The sequence below is a fragment of the Physella acuta genome, unplaced genomic scaffold (genome assembly GCF_028476545.2).
Source record: "Physella acuta isolate Inbredline_101_S28 unplaced genomic scaffold, ASM2847654v3 ptg001299l, whole genome shotgun sequence".
NCBI classification, from domain to species: domain Eukaryota; kingdom Metazoa; phylum Mollusca; class Gastropoda; family Physidae; genus Physella; species Physella acuta.
The window spans coordinates 70,513-95,624 of NW_026732814.1; the positions used below are offsets into that span (position 1 = coordinate 70,513).

At 34.9% G+C, this 25,112-nt stretch overlaps 1 long non-coding RNA gene across 1 annotated transcript in view; it reads left to right on the forward strand.

The window, feature by feature from the left end:
• The first annotated feature begins 513 nt into the window (after positions 1-513).
• Positions 514-25,112, forward strand: part of LOC131958198 (uncharacterized) — a 33,841-nt gene continuing 9,242 nt past the window's right edge. The window contains exon 1 of the long non-coding RNA XR_009389206.1: positions 514-810. This is a non-coding gene — a long non-coding RNA (uncharacterized LOC131958198). The remainder of the gene's footprint in view (positions 811-25,112) is intronic.

The following is a 25,112-nucleotide window of genomic DNA, read 5'->3' on the forward strand; positions in this document are numbered from 1 at the left end:
ATTGTGGTAGACCTAGATCTACATTTTATAATCCATACTGCATTATTTATTATTATTTATTTATAATTAATTAATTATCAATTAGGCCTAGTTATTGTTGTCAATTTTATTTAATGTATTTCTATTTAGGCCAACTGGTAATCTATTTGCTCATGTGCACAGTTTCTTCCAGGCATCTTTCCGTAGAAAGTCTACCGCCCCCCCCCCGAACGAAATGAAATTTATATAGAAGTTATACTTTTAACAGTGTAACAGTGACCCCCCCCCCGGGAAGAAAGTCTACCGCCCCCCCCCCGGGGAAAAAAGTCCTGAAGAAACACTGCTCATATGTTCAGTGTTATTTATCGGCGTGTACGATTTAGCTTATTACTTTAAAACAAATTACTAGACTAGATCTAGATTTTCTAGATCTCGACTTCTTGTAGACCGGGGTGTGGATTGTCGATTGTCACTCCTTGTAGCCTACAAACTACTATGATCACGTTTTCACTTGGACTGGTCACGTGATGTAAATAAACTGATCACTGGTCACAAAACGCCCTGTGCCATGTATGACGGTGTTGAGTGTATGATTGTAATGTTGGCATTTGATTCGACTCAAGAAGCTTAAGATCAACACTTCTAGATTACATTTCTATTTATTAGATCTAGATTTCTAGATCTATATAGATCTAGTATTTATTAGTAAAATTATTGGCAAGACCTAGACCCTCAAATCCAGATCTAATCTTAATGATTAATGAATTCTTAATGTAGATCTAGAAATCTAGAATCTAGTCTAGTCAAAATCAATGATGATTTGCAGATTTGGTAAGTCTAGTATTAGTGATTACCAGTGCCAGACTACTATTGTAGATCTACTAGATTAATATTACATTGTATAAACTCCATTATAATGCCATATAATAATATATAGATATATCTTGAATGATCTTGATCTATTAAAAAAATAAATTAAATTCATCAATGATCAACAAAATTAAAATAAAACATTCATATATTCATAAACATTGCAGACATTAGACATGAAATAAAAAAAAGGCCTTTTCCTGCACTATCTTCTACCTTTGTTACCCACGAGAACTTGGAAACTTTTTAAAGCATTTTTAATTTGCCATAGAAAAAGCCATAATGGAAAATAAATTTAAGTCACGTCATGGACCATAATAATGTATCTTGTTGGAGCAAACAACATGGAAAAGTATTACATTTTTAAAATCTGTTACTAGTTCCAGGGTTAAATTCAGCTCCAACAGTTATTATTAACTTTTTATAGCACTCTATTACTATGCAATCATGTGACAAGCCCACTTCTGAAATGGCTTTCTTTCAACAACTCATGCAAGATGATATTGAAAAATCTGTCTTTGCTGGTTCTCAGGTCTCAAATCTGTCTTAGTAAAATGTAAAAGACTCTTTAATCTTTAATCTCTGGCCACTTATAACTTAGGGTTGAATGTCATTGTGATTGTGACAAAAAAAATCTGGTTTTCCAAACCTTCGATGGCCATTGCATCTTGGTACTGATGCTGCAATGTTTAGCTGATTAAAATTTTAAGTGGAAAGAAGTATCACGCTACGACCAGGTACTGCCAAGTCATTATGCTTTTCCAATAAAAAAAAACAACAGATTAGTCTAGGAACTGTTTTTTGATGAGTTAAGTTTTAAAGTTCAAGTCATTTGACTCTGCTTTAAAGTAACGGTGTATTGTTAAGTCTCCCAGCGCTCAGCATAAAATTGTCTCTAAAAATCAATATGTATTGGCATAGGATAATTGGTATGAACTGTATTATCCGTCTGCCAATAAGGATAGTCACTCTATTAGCTAATATGAAAAATATTTCCTAATTTAACATTCCATTGCCAGGTTACAAAGATATATATATTACTGAGTTAGGTTCTTAAATAATCACAGTAAAAAATACTCAGCAACACATTTTGTGGCTGAAAAAATTTTGAAATTGTACCATAAAGGTAAATGGTGTGAAAGATTAGATTTCCAGCACATTAAATATAACAATACTCATCTCATATATACAAGAACAATGAGAAAAATGAAAACCAAAATATCAACACGTCGACAAAGCATGTTTATTAAATGTCCAAACTGGTTAGAGGCCTTCAATAGTTCTGTTAACAACTCAGTTATTCATTAGAATTTTTTTTTAAACAGTCATAATTTTGCCTCACAAAAAAAAGGTGAAAATATCCTTTCTTTCTATCCTGATATGTTCATTTCTTCATATTCTCAAATTGGAAGATCTAATGAAAATTGATATTGTTGGAACTTACTAGAAGTAACAAAAAATTTTAGCCTATATCATTAAAACTGTAGATGAAAAAACAAATAACAGCATTCCAAATTTCTCATTGGAACTTTTGTTGGTTTTGACTTTGTTTGAATTGAAAAGTAAAGAGAGAGTACTCCTTTCTAATTATTTTTTTTACATTGGAATATTATGTCTTGTATATTTTATTACACACTTTAAATAAAATTTAGTTTATGCATTCAGTATAACCAGCTTAATTTTTCTCACTAAAAGTTTGTGTCTAAATGCTCTACACATATTGCTGAAGATTCTGATCTCTTGGCTTTGATAAAATATGTTGATGAGGTCACTGTAACCCAAAAGCAGAGTGCAAAGGAGAAGAGTACACCTGGACTTATTTATACTAACTTCTATTACCTTAATAACATTTACTAAAATAATTAGCCCATTACTAGCTAAATTAAAATTAAGGTAAAATTTATAAATAACAGAAAAGGACCTAAACTAGATCTTCTTTTTATTATATCTATATTAACTTTTAAATAACGAATCATAATTGAGTTAAAAGAGGATGAAGTTTATTGGATCTAGTAAATACAAGATATATACAAGATACATATGTATAGTAGCCTCAAGGCCAAGAATTTAAAAAAAAAAAAACCCTGCAATGCATACTTCCTCCCTAAGTTGTATGTATAGCAGGTTAAAGATTTGACTGTTGACTAAGTAAAGATGCATCAAAGTAGTCTCAACGTCCCAAAGTTGTGGTTGAAATAAGCTCTATAATCTAGCAGCCCTACATGCAATAATTTCTTAGAAAACACTTTAATTGCCCTGCTAAAGCCAGAATAAAATATGTTTAACCTTCAATGCATACTTCCTCCCTAAGTTGTATGTATAGCAGGTTAAAAATTTGACTGGTGACTATGTAAAGATGTATCAAATTAGCCTTTATGTTCCAATTTTGTGGTTTAAAAAGCTATATAATCTAGTAGCCCTACAAAGAATAATTTCTTAGAAAACACTTTAATTGCCTTGCTCAAGCCAAAATAAAATATGTTTAACCTGCAATGCATACTTCCTCCCTAAGTTGTATGTATAGCGATGTATCAAATTAGCCTCTATGTTCCAATTTTGTGGTTGAAAAAAGCTATATAATCTAGTAGCCCTAAAGGAGTAATTTCTTAGAAAACACTTTAATTGCCTTGCTCAAGCCAAAATAAAAAATATTTAACCTGCAATGCATACTTCCTCCCTAAGTTGTATGTATAGCAGGTTAAAGATTTGACTGGTGACTAAGTAAAGATGTATCAAATTAGTCTCAACATCCCAATTTTGTGGTTGAAAAAAGCTATATAATCTACTACTACTCACCCTACATAGAATCATTTCTTAGAAAACACTTTAATTGCCTTGCTCAAGCCAAAATAAAATATATTTAACCTGCAATGCATACTTCCTCCCTAAGTTGTATGTATAGCAGGTTAAAGATTTGACTGGTGACTTAGTAAAGATGTATCAAACTTGTCTCTTCGTCCCAATTTTGTGGTTGAAAAAAGCTATATAATCTACTAGCCCTAAAGGAATAATTCCTTAGAAAACACTTTAATGCCTTGCTTAAGCCATAATAAAAAATTTAACTTGCAATGCATACTTCCTCCCTAAGTTGTATGTATAGCAGGTTATAGATTTGACTGGTGACTTAGTAAAGATGTATCAAATTAGTCTCAACGTCCCAATTTTGTGGTTGAAAAAAGCTATATAATCTAGTAGCCCTAAAGGAATAATTTCTTAGAAAACACTTTAATTGCCTTGCTCAAGCCAAAATAAAAAATATTTAACCTGCAATGCATACTTCCTCCCTAAGTTGTATGTATAGCAGGTTAAAGATTTGACTGGTGACTTAGTAAAGATGTATAAAATTAATCTCAACGTCCCAATTTTTTGGTTGAAAAAAGCTATATAATCTATTAGCCCTACATGGAATAATTTCTTAGAAAACACTTTAATTGCCTTGCTCAAGCCAAAATAAAAAATATTTAACCTGCAATGCATACTTCCTCCCTAAGTTGTATGTATAGCAGGTTAAAGATTTGACTGGTGACTAAGTAAAGATGTATCAAATTAGTCTCAACATCCCAATTTTGTGGTTGAAAAAAGCTATATAATCTACTACTACTCACCCTACATAGAATCATTTCTTAGAAAACACTTTAATTGCCTTGCTCAAGCCAAAATAAAATATATTTAACCTGCAATGCATACTTCCTCCCTAAGTTGTATGTATAGCAGGTTAAAGATTTGACTGGTGACTTAGTAAAGATGTATCAAACTTGTCTCTTCGTCCCAATTTTGTGGTTGAAAAAAGCTATATAATCTACTAGCCCTAAAGGAATAATTCCTTAGAAAACACTTTAATGCCTTGCTTAAGCCATAATAAAAAATTTAACTTGCAATGCATACTTCCTCCCTAAGTTGTATGTATAGCAGGTTATAGATTTGACTGGTGACTTAGTAAAGATGTATCAAATTAGTCTCAACGTCCCAATTTTGTGGTTGAAAAAAGCTATATAATCTAGTAGCCCTAAAGGAATAATTTCTTAGAAAACACTTTAATTGCCTTGCTCAAGCCAAAATAAAAAATATTTAACCTGCAATGCATACTTCCTCCCTAAGTTGTATGTATAGCAGGTTAAAGATTTGACTGGTGACTAAGTAAAGATGTATCAAATTAGTCACAACTTCCCAATTTTGTGGTTGAAAAAAGCTATATGATCTACTAGCCCTAAAGGAATAATTTCTTAGAAAACACTTTAATGCCTTGCTTAAGCCATAATAAAAAAATATTTAACCTGCAATGCATACTTCCTCCCTAAGTTGTATGTATAGCAGGTTAAAGATTTGACTGGTGACAAAGTAAAGATGTATCAAATTAATCTCAACATCCCAATTTTGTGGTTGAAAAAAGCTATATAATCTATTAGCCCTACATGGAATAATTTCTTAGAAAACACTTTAATTGCCTTGCTCAAGCTAAAATAAAAAATATTTAACCTGCAATGCATACTTCCTCCCTAAGTTGTATGTATAGCAGGTTAAAGATTTGACTGGTGACTTAGTAAAGATGTATCAAATTAATCTCAACGTCCCAATTTTGTGGTTGAAAAAAGCTATATAATCTAGTAGCCCTAAAGGAATAATTTCTTAGAAAACACTTTAATTGCCTTGCTCAAGCCAAAATAAAATATATTTAACCTGCAATGCATACTTCCTCCCTAAGTTGTATGTATAGCAGGTTAAAGATTTGACAGGTGACAAAGAAAAGATGTATCAAATTAGTCTCATCGTCCCAATTTTTTGGTTGAAAAAAGCTATATAATCTACTATCCTTACAAGGAATAATTTCTTAGAAAACACTTTAATTGCCTTGCTCAAGCCAAAATAAAAAATATTTAACCTGCAATGCATACTTCCTCCCTAAGTTGTATGTATAGCAGGTTAAATATTTGACTGGTGACAAAGTAAAGATGTATCAAATTAATCTCAACGTCCCAATTTTGTGGTTGAAAAAAGCTATATAATCTATTAGCCCTACATGGAATAATTTCTTAGAAAACACTTTAATTGCCTTGCTCAAGCTAAAATAAAAAATATTTAACCTGCAATGCATACTTCCTCCCTAAGTTGTATGTATAGCAGGTTAAAGATTTGACTGGTGACTAAGTAAAGATGTATCAAATGAGTCTCAACATCCCAATTTTGTAATTGAAAAAAGCTATATAATCTATTAGCCCTACATGGAATAATTTCTTAGAAAACACTTTAATTGCCTTGCTCAAGCCAAAATAAAATATGTTTAACCTGCAATGCATACTTCCTCCCTAAGTTGTATGTATAGCGATGTATCAAATTAGCCTCTATGTTCCAATTTTGTGGTTGAAAAAAGCTATATAATCTAGTAGCCCTAAAGGAATAATTTCTTAGAAAACACTTTAATTGCCTTGCTCAAGCCAAAATAAAAAATATTTAACCTACAATGCATACTTCCTCCCTAAGTTGTATGTATAGCAGATTAAAGATTTGACTGGTGACAAAGTAAAGATGTATCAAATTAATCTCAACGTCCCAATTTTGTGGTTGAAAAAAGCTATATAATCTATTAGCCCTACATGGAATAATTTCTTAGAAAACACTTTAATTGCCTTGCTCAAGCCAAAATAAAAAAATATTTAACCTGCAATGCATACTTCCTCCCTAAGTTGTATGTATAGCAGGTTAAATATTTGACTGGTGACAAAGTAAAGATGTATCAAATTAATCTCAATGTCCCAATTTTGTGGTTGAAAAAAGCTATATAATCTATTAGCCCTACATGGAATAATTTCTTAGAAAACACTTTAATTGCCTTGCTCAAGCTAAAATAAAATATGTTTAACCTACAATGCATACTTCCTCCCTAAGTTGTATGTATAGCAGGTTAAAGATTTGACTGGTGACTAAGTAAAAATAGTTTCAAACTGTACTAAATGTTGCCACTTTGTTATGTAATAAAATAAACAGGACCAAATCTTCCCCTAGGCTATTATGTCTATACTCTAAACCTAACATTAAATGTAAGTTATTGCACACCTACAGAAACCAAATGTACTTTTAATTGAACCACAACATTTATTGCAACATTATCCCATTCCCATATTTTAAATTGTATGTCTAATGCTTAAAATAAATTAACCCAAACCATAATTTAGCAAAATTTTAATCTAACATTAATGTATATAACAATCTAACCTAAATTAAATTAATTAGCTAAATTAAACAAAATTCTTATAAAGACTAAACAATTAAAAAAAACTTCTATACTAATCTAAAGTGAACATACTTTATTACAGTTAACTGAACTGGACCAAACTGAAGTAAATAAATCAAACTAACAGCTAACTTTGGTTAGCAACTGAAACCAAATATTAACCTAATCCAAATCATGTGCAACATTTTATTTTTTTGAAACCCTAGATCAGAACATGTGCAGTATGTGTAGAGTATGTGTACCTGCGTAGAGCGAAATTTTGATTTTACAAAACCTGTATGAACAAAAATTATTTATAGACAAGAATTTTTTTACAACATGCACTAAAAATGTCATCCAAAAAGATAGTGCCCATTGAAAAATTTTATGATTATATTTTGGCAATCATTAATATTTATGTTAATTCCAATAGGTTCAACAATATTATAAATTTTCAGAAGGATAAATTTTCAAGTTTAAATATACAGAAATGAACTATTTCATTCTTCTTCTTCTTCATTCTTAATTCAGAATATGGTACGAGGATTTAGACAACAAGTCCAACTTCGTGAATAAACCGGACTGTGGTTTCCAGATCAGCAGGTGCCCCATAATTTTTCCCTGAGTGGGGTGAGCAGGGGCCAGTGTCTGACACGCTCCTGGCTATATAAAGAACTTTCCTGGAGGACGTGCTCCATATTTTCCAGGGCCTTGACACAAGGGCATATTTCGGCACACCCAATTTTTAGTTTTTTATGCATGTGTTGATTTAGTCTGTTATGGCCTGTTCTAAGTCTAAAGATTATGTATTGTTGTTTTCGTGTCAAATTATAATATCCATCATCTTTATTGTAGTGAGGGTGTGTGTCAGACCACATTTGCGTTTGTTTGTTTTTTTATTATTCTTTTTATTTCTTTTGGGTGTAGTGAGATTTCTGGTTGTTTTTTCTCTCCCCCAATTTTTGCCAGCTGGTCAGCAATCTCATTACCCTGGATCTGGCAGTGGCCCGGGATCCAGTGCAGCACAATTCTGCTGCAGGTATTTATTAGCCTTCCTAGTGCTGTCCTAAGTGATTGAGTATAGGACTCTGGATTTTTCAGGGATTGCAGGACAGATTTGGCATCTGTAAGAAATACTATCTGACTATTTGGAGATTCAGGGTGTTCTGACAGGAGGTTTGCTGCATGCTCTAAAGCTTCTTTTTCTGCCCTAAAATTGTTGGATAGGCTGCCTGTGGCTATTGACTTTTCCAGGCTTTCTCCGCTGGCCATTCAATAAGGACGCCAGCCCCGCCATTTTTTGTGGCATCTTCAGCTGAGCCATCTGTGAATACTCTAATCCAGGTATTGCTGGGGTACTGATCCTTAATGTGCTTGTTTATTTTCTTTAGTTCTTCTTGATCATAGTCAGATTTTTTTTTCTATGGTGTCTATTGAGTCACGACTATTTCATTCAAATTTGATTAAGATCTACTTATCTAGACGTACGCCGATAATGAGTTTCTATACTAAACTATTTCAGGCCTTGATTATTTTATATAAATCTTTGTTTGCTTAGCTATGGAAATGGCTAATTTCATTTGAAATAATAGGACTTGTTCGCGTAACTTAAGTTTCCTAAATATCCCATTTATTCATCATCTACTCTAACGTGCCTAAATAGCTGAGATGACAGTGTAATAGTTACCATGCAGGTGGGACAGGTTTGAGACACAGTATTTAACAATGTTAAATTTTTTTTTTCAATTTTTTCTTTTAGATGTGAATAAGGTTGCCTATTGGGACTTGGCCTGACATGAGGCAGGGGAAGTAGAGTTCACCTGTTTCTGTCTTCTCAGTATATGAAGCGATTGTGTGGTCAGACCCATGCTCAGCCAAAATAGGTGTTTTTCAAAGACAAAAACAACACAACTACCATTTAACAGCCGGGTTTTTAAAAACATCACTTAAATCTCTTAATTTTAAGTTTCTATTTTAAATGTGTCGGATTATTTGGTTATTTCTTTGCTTTGCCACTAATATTGTTCAGTGTGTAGTAAAGCACATTGCGTTTTGACCAATACATTTTTTATAAAATAATTATAAAATATATTTCTCAAATATAGAAAAACCAGTATCCACTACTCCCCCCCCCCCCCCCTTGACCGGAAAGTTTTAAGTGCCACACCCCGGAGATAAAGAGCTGAATTTCACCAGAATAGCCCATATAACGGGTACCGATGGCTAGTAGGATATAGGCCTACTTGACAGATATTCTGATCAGCTAGGTTACTAGGACCACACATCTTGAATACTGAAACCAACAATTTTTTGTTGGCCAATAGTATTCTAAATTAGTTTATAAAAAATAAATAAAAAAAAACAGCAAGGAATACAGTTTTTATTAAACTATTTCAGGTCTTAAATTATCCATTTATATCTGATACCTAGCAATGGAATAGGTTAAATTAGAATATTTGGCTGAATTTTTCTTTAGTCTCCCTTTAAAATTCTTGCGGATAGGCAAGTCAAGTAATAATTATCATTAAAAAAATTAAAAAAAACCCACGTTTTTCATTTTTTGTCATAATGCGCACACAGTTTGCGATCGCTTATAGTAGAGTGATGGCTTGCATTATTGTGATGTATAGCATTTATTTTCTACTTTTTAGTTCAATCAGAAAACGTGGGTTTTTAAAAATTAAAAAAAAAATTTCTACTTAGTCTTTGTCTGTTTGTTTGCATTCAAAAGTTATATTGCAAAAAGTGTTTATCGTGTCGAAAAATGTTTTCATTGCTGTCGAACGTTTTGGCCTTTCTTCTTTGGTCTCAATCGCAAGCCCAGCAGCAATTCTTTCTGCTTAGCAAGACGAGAGATCCTTTCTTGTTCTGTCTCAATCGCAAGTGCAGCATCAGTTCGTTCTTTCTGCTTAGCAAGACGAGAGACCCTTTCTTGTTCTGTCTCAATCGCAAGTGCAGCATCAGTTCGATCTTTCTGCTTAGCAAGACGAGAGACCCTTTCTTGTTCTGTCTCAATCGCAAGTGCAGCATCAGTTCGATCTTTCTGCTTAGCAAGACGAGAGACCCTTTCTTGTTCTGTCTCAATCGCAAGTGCAGCATCAGTTCGTTCTTTCTGCTTAGCAAGACGAGAGACCCTTTCTTGTTCTGTCTCAATCGCAAGTGCAGCATCAGTTCGATCTTTCTGCTTAGCAAGACGAGAGGCCCTTTCTTGTTCTGTCTCAATCGCAAGTGCAGCATCAGTTCGTTTTCCAATGGGAAACAGGGTTCTCTAGTTAACCCATTAACGCCAAAAAGAAAACTACATTTAAAAATTACTTTTAATTGTTATTTATTATGACATATTGGGTAGATTAGAACATTTATTACACAAAATACAGAGAAATTGATAGCCAAAATGGTAAAGGGGTTTACTCAGCCGGGTACACTGGGCAGATCAGGAGTGAAATTGCCAAAGCAAGGTTGTTCAACAGTTTTTTTTTTTCATTTTTCACATCGCCAGCGTATCCGGCTATGGCAAATAATGCAACGCACTTGGTTTTCAATTTGCTCTGGATTATGACCATTTTTTTATCCCCTGTAGGAACTGTTGATGATGTGCGACGACTTTTTAAACTATTTTCTTGAAAATACGATTATGCGATCATTCGTCTGAATGCTAACTGATCCATATATGTCAGCTAATCAGTCATGCTAATCAAAACATGCAGCCGCCAAGCATTAGAAATGGTCATATCCTGTGGATAAGTAAAAATAACCCACCATTTGTTTCCTCTTATAGACACCCAGTACAGATTGATCTGTTAGGTCAACATTACCCATTCCTTTGTTATATTTTATTATAAGTATCGGGATATTGAAATGAACCTTTTGCTTCTGAGCATTACACTACCTTTTTACTTTTCCCACATGCTCTACATGATCAAAGTTGGATCCAATAGCACCAGCATTGTTATCCTTCAAACGTACAATTATATCATTTTTTGTGACAAATTGGTAATCATACTCAGCTCTATATTGTTTCTTCATTACCTTCACATCTGTGATTGGACATTTCTTAGTTCTGTTATCTGGTATTGTTCCAGTTGCTCTGTAGCCCGAATAACACAACTCAAATAAAAACTTCAGGTTTGTAAAAAAAGTTATCCAAGTATACGGTATGTTCTTTTTGGGACAATAGGAAACTTTTTCCAGAAGAGATTTAACTACTCTAGCACCAAGAGGATCAACAGAAACCTCTTCGGACTTACCACAATAAAAATGAAACGTGTGGCAGTAGCCATCTCAACTTGTAAAGCCCAATTACGATAACCAAATTGTATGGGTTTTCCTATAATAAATTGTTTTGCTGAATGATGGCATCTGTTGTATGGCACACAATTTGACACTAATGGCATTCTAAAATCTTCATCCAAACTCCAATTAGCCCGCTTAGTGGGCAATTTATGATAACCTGTTAAGATTAATATTGCCAAAAATGTCTTTAAATCTGCTTGATTCATTTCCAAATTATGTCTGTTATTTTGATTTGCATACACAATACTTTTTTCAACAATCATGTTCATTACATTTTCAACAAAAACATTTTCGAACAACATAACAGGGTTGTGATCTTTCATTGATTTCAAAATAGTATATCATCCTCTCCGTTTCGGTTTGAATAATTGAGATCCAGATGAGGTATTCCCTCCATAGTACCTGGTACATCTACTGGAAGAGTTGAAGAGATAACATCATCATTTTCTTCTTCTTCATCATTCACAACAGCAGGATCTGGTGGAACCAAGAGAACATCTTCTCATTATCACTATCATCAGCCATTATCGCTTCAAGAGCTTCTTCTATCCCTATATAGTTATTTTGACTTGTAAAGATGTGACAGGATACCATTGTAGAAACTGTAGCTACAAAATATTATTTTTAGTACAGATCTGCCCATTGTACTCACTTAAGTACAGTGCTATAAAATACAGCCTACTGCATTATAATATAAACAGGCTGTAAAAAAAATAACACCATATGTTTTACTATCGTCTTATTGTATATTTCGATAAATTTCGATTATTTTTAAAAAAATATACATCTTACCTGTATACACATGCTTGTGAGCAGGATAAATGAACTATCAGTAATGACAGTTATCATTGCACTGTCGCCATATTGAATTGTTTTTAGACTACTAGTGCAATCTATTGTTGAAATGGGTAATTACTTCCAGGAAAATCATTATAGAAAATTGATATCGCGCCTTAAACAAGTGTACTCGTGGGAGTCAAGTGTACTCATGCAAGTACAGATGGAGGTATTGGGTTAAATGACTATCAGGATTAGGGAATAAATTACATCATGCTTCTTTTGCTGAATTTACTTGTGAAACATAAAAGTGGTCAATAAGTTTATTCTCTTGAACAATTTTTAACTAAACAATGTCCCTGAAACCCATTCCTATCCAAAATCCCAACCATAACCTTATCCCTATCCATAACCATATCTGTGAAGAGAGAGAGAGAATATATATTTGTGTAAGGAAATGCTTATTCTTTACTTAAGAAGAGCTTTCTATTGTGTTTACTTAAAAAATTACTAGTCCATCTGTAACAATATTGTGCATACTTTATTTCTCACAAAAAAGCATCAAATTCTATGATTAGCTAACTCAGCTGTTAACCAATATTATGCAACACTACTTCCTAATTGACTGCAATTCTAATCCTAGACTTTAACTATGATCTCAAATGTTCAACTATTATTTAAATTCTTAACTTTAACTACTAACTAAACTGCTCTATAATTTCTAGATTAACACCTAAATCTTACTGCTACTATCTACTGCTCAACTGTCAGTGACTGGTCACATCTGTTTTTCATTGGTCGGGTTATACATCTTTCTATTGGGTCCTACCTACTGACTAATGGCTTACCTTAGTGTTGTGACTCAGAGGGTGGCACCACTTGGTTCACTACCATGCAAGAATATCAGTCATTGTGCTATTACACATCTAGATGACACAGGTGCCAATAACTTGGCAAGACGATTATAGGTTTTCTCTTCTGGTATTTATTCTAGTATTGGACTCATAGGTTCTGCTTATAACCGTCATCCACATGAACGTCTCACAATTCACTCTCACACAATGCACAGCATCCCGCCTCTACACAAAAGGTCACTATCACACTGTACGTCACATCTTCATTCGCTCAACATACGTGCACACCAATATTCACTTGCACCAACCTATATTGAGAACATGAATCATAACACTTACCTTATCTAACCTGAAACTTATCCTTGACCTATTTCTGATTATTAGCTAAAACTATCCTTATCAACAACCCTACCCTTAACTATATCCCTAATCATAACCCAATCCATATTAACATCCAATTCCTTATCCTTAAGTTATACCTATCCCTTTGTCTATACCTGTACTTATCTGAATGTTTTTCCATAAAATTTTTGGACTGAAGTTAAGTACTGAGGATAATTGACCCGAGATTTGTTAATGTGGGTAGGGGGGAAATGGTGTGTGGGGGGGGGGGTTAATTGATGGGTTGTTAATGTCCTACTCCTGAAACTTTATTATACTCCCCCCCCCCCCCCCACCACCACCACCACCACCAATCACGCAACATAACAAATTGTTTTCAACCTTGCAAGATTGATGTCAATTATGGACTACCCCTTAGAATAAACAAATAAAAATTGCCACAAATTACTTACCTAATTTTGTTTAAAAGCTAAACATCATAATGTAGTATGATTAACTAAGTCTACTTTTAATTATTTCAAAATTTAATTTAGACTCCCTCAATCTCCATCTAAACTTAGTATCATTTAACTATTCCATTTGAACTCGGATGCTATAGTTTTGATCCTCTTTATGCCGAAGAATGTTAACTTGTGTATACAAATCAGTTAAACTGCTGTCCATTATAAGACAGAATCTCTTCCGGGAAGCCTATTCTTGAGAAAAATTGTGCTTAGTGCCTCAATGGCTGTTTCTGAGTTGATCTCTTCTGGCCATCTTGTGAGGATGAATCTATTTTTTCTATTGGTTATTTACATGGGACGCAAGATGACTACTGCGACCTTAGTGAATGGTGTCCTAATGATATCCATTTTACCTAATTCAGCTTTACCTGCTCGGCCTGGGTATCTTGCTCTTTGGCAGACATCACAAGTTTACAATACATTTTGATGTTTTTGTCTGCTCCGGGCCAGGAAAACTGAGAATATACTCGCGCTCTCGTTCTTCTGATGGACATGTGGCCTGCCAAGGGTGGAATGTGCATTTGATACTACTAATAATCTCATGTTTTCTGGGACAGGTAACTGGGCTTAAACCAGCCCAGTTTGCTTATTCTCATGTGACTTAAATAGCAACCCCTTTTTTCACTATGAATGAAATACATCCACCTTTTGTTAATGACACCTAATTTGTTTTGGCTTTGTTCCAATATATCTTCAGTGTTTTGTCATTCTCTTGATCTGCCCTGAATGTATCAGAGTCTATATGTTGGAGCTCTGTGCCAACAATTGTGTAGCCCTGTATGATGGGTACTATACTTTCCTTATTAGCCATGGATCTGGTTACTGCATTAGCTTAAAATCACCCTGAGCTGCCCACATTACCCACGATCAAGTCTGCAACTGGGTGTTGAATAATGCCATAACGAATGTGCCTTGGAGGTAGCTTGTCTCAACATCTGCTTAGGCCATAGGGTATTGACACGTTTGACCGTGTATTTGCCTCAGTGTGATACAACCTGGCAAGTCTCGTCTTCTCTACTAGGCTAGCTTTACAGCCAATTATACTACAGCTGGTGTATTTAAGCATTGAGGCTGTATTCCCATTTAGCTTACCGACTTCGAGGTTAATTGTTCCCAATGACTTCTTGAATAGTAATTTGGTGTTCATTTATAGATGGTACCTCGGCTAGTCAAGCCTGGTCTTTGCGACTGGGAAATACCTGGCTTTTGGAAGGTGATTTCTCTCACGCCATGTGGTCTAGGATGGTGCCCTAGGGACCACGGGACCTTGTTTTTCCAGGATACCTTATCTGCTGTAGAACCAGGTCATCAAAAGTTTCCTTTGTTTTCGACTGCCTGACCCACGCTCTCAAAGCAGCTGCCACGTTGACTGCAAAACCTTGCAGTCATCATTTGTTGGAATCAGCTGATGGAATTTGATTCTATATTTTTCCTCATTAAAACCTGCATGGGTCATGAGTTTTACTTTTACAAATTCAAAGTCATGGTCCAAGTTTAGTCCTGGCCCATTGAGGAACATTTTCAAGTGGCCACTCATTTTGTCCATCAGCATGAGTGACCAATCCTTGGAGGCGATACTCTGCCTATTGGCTTGGCTTTTGAAATGCTTCACATGTTCCCCAAGTCTTTGTCCTCTCTCATTGCTGCTACGTCCCTTAAGCGGGGTACAGCAAGGTAACTTACCTTTGTCTGCAAAACTGTCATCCTTCAGCCCAATCAACTCCCCTTCCTCCCTCATTCCGTTGATGAGTTTTAGTCTCGAACTCCTGGTCATGTTCCCCATGTTAAACATCATCATCATTATTCCTTTGTGGCCCTTGGGGAGCAAAGGGCTGCAACCACACATCTCCATCGGACTCGGTTTTTGGCTGCTCCCTTTATCTGTGCCCATGTGAGCCTAGCTGTTTTCGCCTCTTCTTCAACCGTTCTTCTCCATGTCTTCCTTGGCCGGCCCAACCTCCTTTTTCCCTGGGGATTCCAGTCCAAAGTGTGTTTTGCGATGTTTTCTTTTTCTTTTCTTAATATGTGTCTGATCCATCCCCATTTACGGGCCTTGATATCTGTCTCTATTGGCTGTTGCTTTAAAGTTCGCCGCAGGTCTTTGTTTGATATTTTTTTCTGGCTATCTTATTTTAAGTATATGCCGTAAGCATTACCATGTTACACATACAAGCCTCCAAATGTTGGGTTCTTCAGAATATACAATGGACAATACAACATATACAACAGACTAGATAATGTATGAACAGTCATCACAAGAACCTGCACAGCTCGAGTGTACGTCGAGTGTGTTGAATCTTTTTGATAATTTCCTACCTGTTTAGGATAACATTGTTTCAAGCAAATCTCACAAGATTCGGTGCTATGTGTGTTAATTTCCTTGGAAAATTCTTCTTCTTGTGCTGAACGTTGATTGTAGGCTTCACGACGACGTCTTAACTCTTCTTCATGTTGCTCGGCAGATTGCGCAGCTCGAGCTTGAGACTGTCTTTCTTGTTGTGTTACAAGGCGCGAATTCCGCTCTTCCGCGGACTCAACGGCTAGATTTCATTGATGTCTTTCTCGTTGCTTCTCAAGGCGCAAATTCTGCTCTTCCGTGGACTCAACGGCTAGATTTCGTTGTTGTTTTTCTCGTTTTTTCTCAAGGCACGAATTCCGCTCTTCCGCGGACTCAATGGCCAGATTTCGTTGTTGAATTTCTTGTTTCTCAAGGCGCAAATTCCGCTCATCAGCAGACTCAAAAGCTCGAACTTTTTGTTGACGCTCTTTTTGTTTTGATAATCTCTCAAGACGATGTTCCTCGCTTTCAATACTGGCTAGCTCCTGTCGACGTATTCTTTTAGCTTCTCTTTCTTCCTCGGTCTCAAGCGAACGATCTCTTTGGCGCCTCAAGCGAGCATTTTCTCGTTGACGTTCTTTTTGTTGACGCGTTTTCGACATTGCTGGAAAGCTAAACACACGGACACGGTAACACATTGTTAACGGTGACACGTTGGTACGCTGGGCATGCTAAAATACACGTCTCGCTAATTTCAATGCTAACCCTGTCCCTAAATGCAACCCTAGTCCTACCATACGCCTAACCGTAATTTCTTACCATAATGCTAGACGATGTTACAATACTAAAAACCTATCACTATTTTCAGAAGTCTACTGATGGTCTGGGGTTGTCAACAAACACACGGACACGGTAACACATTGTTAACGGTGACACGGTTGGTACGCTGGGCAGAGTGGGTGGGTGATCAAAACGTAAAACAAGGACAAAAGTACTTTTTCTACGTGGGTGTGTTTTGAAGTTAAAACTCGTAACTTAAACTTCACTGATTTCTAATAGCATCTTTCAAGATAAACGCCTTCCCAATGATATCGCAAATTTTCTAAGTAGCCAATTATATTTTAGTAATTTGTCGCAAATTTCTCACTTTCACGGTGTTGTTTATTTTTTTTCACTAAGGGGTCTTCACAATGCGCGTCACACTTTTTTTTGAAAGGCCCATTTTCAAATCTTGAGCGACCGATACGCTTTAAACAGAGAAGGGGCGTAATTTAATTAAGCTAATTTAGGTCTCTAATTGCTAGTTTTTATGATTGCATCTGAAATTGTTAGGCGAAAATAGCCTGCAGGCCGAATTTCAGATCTCTAGAGCAATCAGAAGTGGGCTAATTTTCGCTGTCAATTTTAACAGCAAACAAATTCATAAACAAACGCGAAGCTGAGTTAAGAAAAACGTGGTAAAATTTGGTTCAAGGGTGCAGCCATAACAGGAACTTACCATGGGTCTAACAATACCAGTTACATACTTTTTAATATAGCAGTTTTATGTACAGACTGCCAATCTAGGGTAAGCTGTCTAATACCGCTTTATTGGTATCTTGGGGCATGGAGATTTAAGACTCAGACCGATAAAGTGGTACAGCGGGTTCAAAGGGTAAAATGCAAGAACCAGAGACTTTTCATTTCAACCAAACAAGGCATTATCTAAACTTTATCTGATGACATCATCACTGCCTGTCACTCCAGGGTAAGGCCCATCCTTGTGGTTTCAGCCTCAAGGTCTTGTTTACGGGTGTTTTTTGGCTGACCTCTTTTGCGCTTTCCTTGAGGGATCCACCTAAATGCCTTCTTGGTGATATTGGTTGGCGGTCTGTGCCGTGTGTGCCCTATCCAACTCTATCTTCTTTTCCTCATTTCTTCTTCAGTGGCAAATTGCCCTGTCATTTTCCCATCAGTGAATGTTGCTGATGGTGTCGGGCCAGCAGATCCTGAGTATTCATCTTCTGGACTTTATCACTGGGTGTCTTCATCATCCACCAAGTCTCTGCCCCATAAATAATTATTTTTTATTAGAGTTAGTTGAGCATGCACACCTTGGTGGACAAGAAGAGCTCACTGCTCTTGCTTTGCCTATCCTTACTATGGCCAGCAGGAACAGGAATGGTGAAAGTAGGCAACCTTGCCTTACTCCAGTCCGTACTGGGAAGGCCTCTGTAGTCTGTTGGCCATTCACTACTCTTCATTTCAGCCCTTCATATGAAGACATAATAATGTTGACTATTTTCTGTGGCACCCCGTAGTGTCTCAACAATTTCCACATTGACTGTCTATCCAGGCTATCAAAGGCCTTCTCATAATCTATGAAATTAATATAGAGAGATGAGTTCCACTCTTGGGTCTGTTCAATGATGATGCATGACAAATAAAAACAGAATCCACAAAGTGAAATTGCAACAGTCAGGTGTAATTTCCAACAACTACTAGAGACACAGTGAACATTGACACGTAGAAACTGACGACAGGCTACGCTAAGTTCACGCTACACTGCTTACACCACACTGCTTACACACTACTGTTCACACACTTTTTTCCCAGCTGGCACACCACTTTCAAGGGGAGGCCACTCTCACACACAATCTCTCCATGCCTACACACTTTATATAAACATCTCCGTCACACTAATAATCATTGAAATATTTTTTTTTGCTTAATGTCATTCCATCTTGTTTTCAATTTTTTTTATCCACATGACACTTTTAAAACTAAATTATTCTGATAGTGGCTTATTGATATATGAAGTTAAATTATTATGTTTTATACATTTATATCAGCATAACTATACAATACATTCAGACTTTGAAAGTTTAATAAATTAAACTAGTAATCTATCAATTTGAACAATTTAGTAAACAAATTAAGAATAAAAAATGCAATAAATTTTTTTTAAGACCTTTCTTCATCAGAGACACTATAGCGTTCTTAAATATCTATTTCAAATGTTTTAAGTTACTTTATTAAAGACGTGACAGACAAAGTAAGCCCATTATTATATAAGACAGATTCCACCATTGGCGGACATGTGAGAAAACTTGTTTAAATTATATGTCTTAAGCCAGGCTAGAAGAATCTCTCATATCCGTGTAGCCAGCAGCTAGACCCATGGCTTATGTTCAGTTAATTCTACACTATGACCTTTTTACTTAACCTTATCATCTAAGAAATAGTTACATAAATGTCAAGCTAAATATGTTTCCTACAACACAATTACATTGCATATATATTACTTGATAAGAATCACAGCTCTAAATTATAAACATAACTTATTTAATCTGGCCTTATAAAACAATCTTTCAACATTCCATGGATATCACAGCATCAGATGTAAATGTGTACCATAATTATTTTGCACATTTTTATTTGCAAATATTTGATTTCAAAATTACTTACTCGTTACCTTACTGAATGTGATACTATGCCTCCACCAAAGTGAAAAAATACATTTTATTTCATGGTGACCCACTTAGTCGGCTGCTATCAAAGATTGCAGGAACTTATGATACGGCCACAACTTTCAACTGTGGTATTCACTTATTTGAGTTTCATGTGTGTATGCTCTATATATTCATGCTTGCAGATTACTTTTTCTTTCCCTCTAAAACATGTCTGAAAATTCTACTAGAAACCTGAATAACTTTTCAATTATCAGGATTAAGTTCTATCATGTAAATGTTTCCATAATGTATCTATAATTATCACATTAAGAACCTGCTTTGTTCATTCGAAAATATTTAGTATTTACTGTTATAAATTTATTAACTATTCTTTATAAACTTTCATGTTTATTATTTCAAAGCAGTTCATTCTATTTTCATCCCTCCATTCCTCAGATATATCCTTTTTTTTCTTTTACAAAGTATTTTTTTTTCTTTTCTAGTTAAGTTGTTGTGAACTTGAGGAAAGGTTTTTTTTGGTTACAAATTCATGTTATTTCAGACAAATTTAACTATGTAGAACATATGTAATGCAAGTTGTATTATAGCATCTGTGATTATATCTGTGGTTTTCCTTTCCTGTGATGAGACATCTAACTTAGACAAAGGATTGATAATTGTTTTTTTGCCTGCTAAGAGAAGTTATGAAAGCTTCTTTAACGCTTTGAGCCAGACAAGCTGGACAAAAGGGTTTCAAAATTAGGCATACATGTCCAAAAAGCCGGTTTTCCTGCCCGATTATCTAGCATCATAGTCCTAGGGGCTGGTATAGTGCCTTATCTTCTATATATATAATTCTCTTCTGGGAGCCATTAGAAAACAAGCTGCAAACGCGCCTTGCAATCCCCTCTCTTCCTCTCTGTCCCTACCACCCCCCACCCCCCTCACATGGCCTGGTGAGCTGTGGTTCACGCTGTTTACATTTTACAATCGTAGAGATGGGTTTGGTGACGGCTATTATGGGCAGATAATTTGGTTTGAAACGATTTTAAACTTAAGGGAGGTAACTAAGGGGGCTGATTTCACGAGGGGGTGGGGCAGTGGTTGGGAGAAAGGAGGGTTTTAGGGTTGTAAAGCAAATATTTTCAGTGGCTGCATTGGTACTGTCAAATTCACAAATTATGAATTACTGAGAAGTAGAAAAATCAACTAAATAGCGGCGTATGATACACCGCGGGTCGTCTCGTTAAATATAATTAGCGGTGTACTGAAACAAACTGTGCATAGGTCTTTTTAGTGCCGGATTATGATTCTAAAAATAGATTTTGGGGAAAGTTGAAAGTGAAAGTGTTTGCATTTCGTAAAATACATTTGTCAACAAAAAAAAATTGGTTATTTTATTATTCGGTTATAATTATTATTATAATAACAGTAAATAGGTAAGTTTTTTCATTATGTTTAGTAAGTATATAAAACAACTATTGGTATATAAATATTTTATTAGTGCAAACTTTTGCTGTACAAATCGTTTTTTTTTTTTTAAGCAATGCCGCCGAAATGAAAAACTGATCCACAGCCATCGACTTTGTTCGTTTTATATACCTTATGTTCATACATTGTAAAAAATATAAAGAATTTCAGAATCTTTCTGAATTGTTGTTTGATCCTGAGCCTGGATACCGAATTTGGCTTGATTATCTAAAACGGTTTGAAAGTTGTAGGCTTTTGAAGTAATCCCAGATTATGGCAATTCGCCATCTTGGATTTGTAAAATAAAAAGAATTTCCAAATCTTGCTGAATTGTTGTTTGATACTGAGCCTTGATATCAAATGTGGCTTGATTATCTCAAATGGTTCAAAAGTTATAGGCAACGCTAGAAGCAGATAAATGAAAATTGGTTTGGGCCTGGGAGCTCAGAAAATGGGTGAAATTAGGCCAGGGAGGCCCGGGCTTAAAGGGTTAAATTAAAAAAAAAATTATTGGTAACATATGAAATTCAAATTTTGATATATGGTTTTTGTGAGGGCCTATTTCTTTTAGACTCAAGTATACGCGTCCGTCATTAGGGTTAGGATGAATCAAAGGGTTTCAATGTCAACTTCTTCTAAGTGACAACATCAATCAAACACTTCTTCCTTATTCCGATCTCCCCACCCCCTTAACTGCCGCACACATTAACTGCTGCACATCTGCCCCATTCTCCAGCTCACAACGCGCACGCTGTTACTTGACTAGTCGCTTCCCTTGTTGCACTTGTTTACTCCGTACAACATACATGTCAGCAAATCCAGACTCACTGGACACTGTCTAACAATACAACAGTAAGGGTACACACGTACTTGCGCACACACAAACACAGTTTACAGTACTTTGTTCCACATGCACACCTTTCATACATGTATCACCAGTTTCCAACTTGCATTATAACATTTGTGTTTTGTGAAATATCAAGTTTTCCTAATTGCAGAGCTTTTTTTTTTTCTTTGTCAAAAGCAACTTGATTAAACTTTTTTTAAACTGAGAGGTTAATGAGATTTTATTAATTTTGCTCTTAAATGTAATATTGTTTAAAACAAATAAAATCTTGAAAGGTTGGGAACCATTGCATTTATCACAACATAGTACTATCTAGTGCAGTCTAACCAACACCAAATTAGATGCATTTTTAAATGCTAAAATTATTTAGATTTAAGTCAGTTTTTCAATGGTTCAATGCACTGTCATAAAACATGAACATGTGTATAAAAACCCATAATTTTATTTGCTATTAACTGTTTGATATATCAAATGATGATAAATCATGTATCTTTCGATCTTTCAACCCAGCAATCAGTTGGCTCTTTCACAATTGAATTTGAAGAAAAAAAAATAACAAAGCTTGTCCTTCAAACTTTTTTTATTATACTTTGTACATTATTTTCAGTTAATGCTGTTTAATTCAATTGACTTTCTTGCAAGGTTGTTTGTAAATCCTTTTGTTTCCTTTTACTCTGAATCCTTTCTTTTTTAAACCTATCAGTTAATATCCAATTGCCTCTATTGTCTTTCAGTACTACATTGTCTTTTCGTTTATTCTGGCATTAAAAACAATTATTTGACTTTAGTGTAAGCCTTCACATTCCTTTTTGCTCTCTGGCACTCATTTAAAATGTTTCATCAGGACTTTATCTTATTTGTAAGTTGTCTTTTAAGATTAGTGAATTTAGTTCTGTACTTAGCAAATTCCAGGTAAAATTCTCAGTCCAGTCAATCTTTGAATCCTACTTTATAGGGCTACCATTTGTGGCCTTTCCAGATTGTGAATCTGTAAACTGCTTATGCTTATCATTGATTTGTTGATTTGTCTGTCAATTATTTATCCCAACTCTACTTGGCAAGTGAATTGCTGGCCTTTCAATAGCTCATCACTTTGCTCCATTCACTTGCCTCTGAAATCTCAATCCACTCTGTACTCTGACACAAATCCATCTTCAAAAATAAATGTTACAAGTTTCAGTTGACATTTTAAGCATTTCTGTCAGTAATTCTTACTTTATTTTAATCTTTGTCATTCTGGTTTGTCCAGCTACAAGAATGACATGTTACCCCACAAATCAGGCGGTCATTTGTTTCAATTCTATCTGTCCTGTATTACCTATTTGAATGCATTATATTTTTCTTAACCCTATGTTAAATGTCCAAGTAAAAAGATACTGTCAAAACCTTTCTCACTAGTAGGGTCACTGTCACATTCTGTACCTAATATTTCCTGTTACAAGGACCATAGGCTACACTCTGACATGCAATGGTCAGGCTAGTGTGAAACACATTTATTAATGGATAAGAAAGTTTTATTAATTTGAATGTTTTATTGAGGAATTTATCTACAGTTAACAGGTGTGTCTGCAATCAAATGATGCCTTTCTGTATTTAGTCAAAGACTACACTCTGACTTGCAATGGTCAGGCTAGTCTGAAACATTGTCTTAAATGATTAAGAAAGTTGTATTAATTTAAGTGTTTTATTGAGGAATGTATCTACAGGTAACAGGTGTGTTTTAGAGGGATTAGTTGAAAACTAAGTTGAAGACTACACTCTGACTTGAAATGGTCAGGCTAGTCTGAAACATTTATTAAATGATTAAGAAAGTTTTATTATGTCTTATGAGTATGATGGAGCAGATAACAGCTTAGGTTTTTAATTTTACAATGAATTAATCAAATGTTGCCTTTCTGTTTCCAGTGTACAGGCTGATTGGTGAACCCTAGAGAAAACATTAACTTGCAGTGGTCAGTCTAGTATGACAACCATAGACTACATTCTGATATACAATGATCAGGCTAGTCTATATAAAGGGTTAAGAAAATGTAACTAATGCTATATATAAACATGACAGATAGTAATTAGGTAAAATTTATTTCTCTAGCCATTACATGAGCTAAAATCTGAATCTAAACCTAACTTTTAGTGTAAATCATTACCTATCATCACCCGATGACCAATGTAAATCACTACCTATCACCACCTGATGACCTATGTAAATCACTACCTTTCAACTTCTGAGGACAATGTCCTCTCTTTCAGCATAATCCTTATAGGCAACTGTATGGAGCAAAAGTTTGCCTTGGTTATTTTGTTCATTTAACATAGCTCATCTTGAAGAAAACATCCACTATATCTTTTATGTCTTTGTTGCAAGTCAACTCACAACAATTTCATATTTATTTTTACTGCAAAGCAGTGATGTTGATTCCAAAATTTCTACGCACCGTGAATTTTATTTTTAGCTAGAATTTCTATTAATTCTGTGAAAGCTCTCATTTTCTAGTGTTTATTCCTTGCCAGCAACTGATTTTATATTAGGATGTACAAGAAGTCCCTTTCTGTATCTTTTTTTATCAAGTTTGAAGTTACAAACCAGTTTGGTGAATAAAACTGATTCATAAATCTGAAATATACACACCATTGAAAAATTGTTCCAAATCTAAGTAGTATGTCAAACGGCCGTAAAAAACGCTGTTTTCGCCCGTGTCCCCCAAATATAGTAGCTTTTCACTTCATAGTTTCTGTAATAAAAAGGGCTTGTATAGTAATAAGCTTGGTACCATTAAAAAGTAGGTTTTAAGCCCTCTTATTCTGCATAATTTTTTTAGTTGCTGATATTACACAATATATGTCATTTTCCAATTGAAAACTATCACTAAGATGATTTTTCAACGGCAGTCGAGTAACAGGTTTTGACCTTCTCTCATTCAACTCGCTGGCCTTCTTTGACCGTTCAACATATTTCTTTACAAATACATGTAAAATTGCAGAATTGAATAGCCTTTACTGGTTTACTAAATGAAAAAAATGCATATAATAGAAAAAATATTGTAAATGTTAAAAAAACTGAGAAATTTGAAAATTAGCAAGTGATTCTGACATTGTGTAAAATTTTTATTAGCATTTTCAGAAAGTTGTTTTTTATTGTTGTTAAAACACTAAAATTGTTTATCATTTCTGAGCATGGTCAAAAAAGGCCGAGCTCAACAAAACACACTATAGCAATAACTAAAATAGCTCTAGGCTTGGTAGAAGAAAATGGCCGTTTTCTT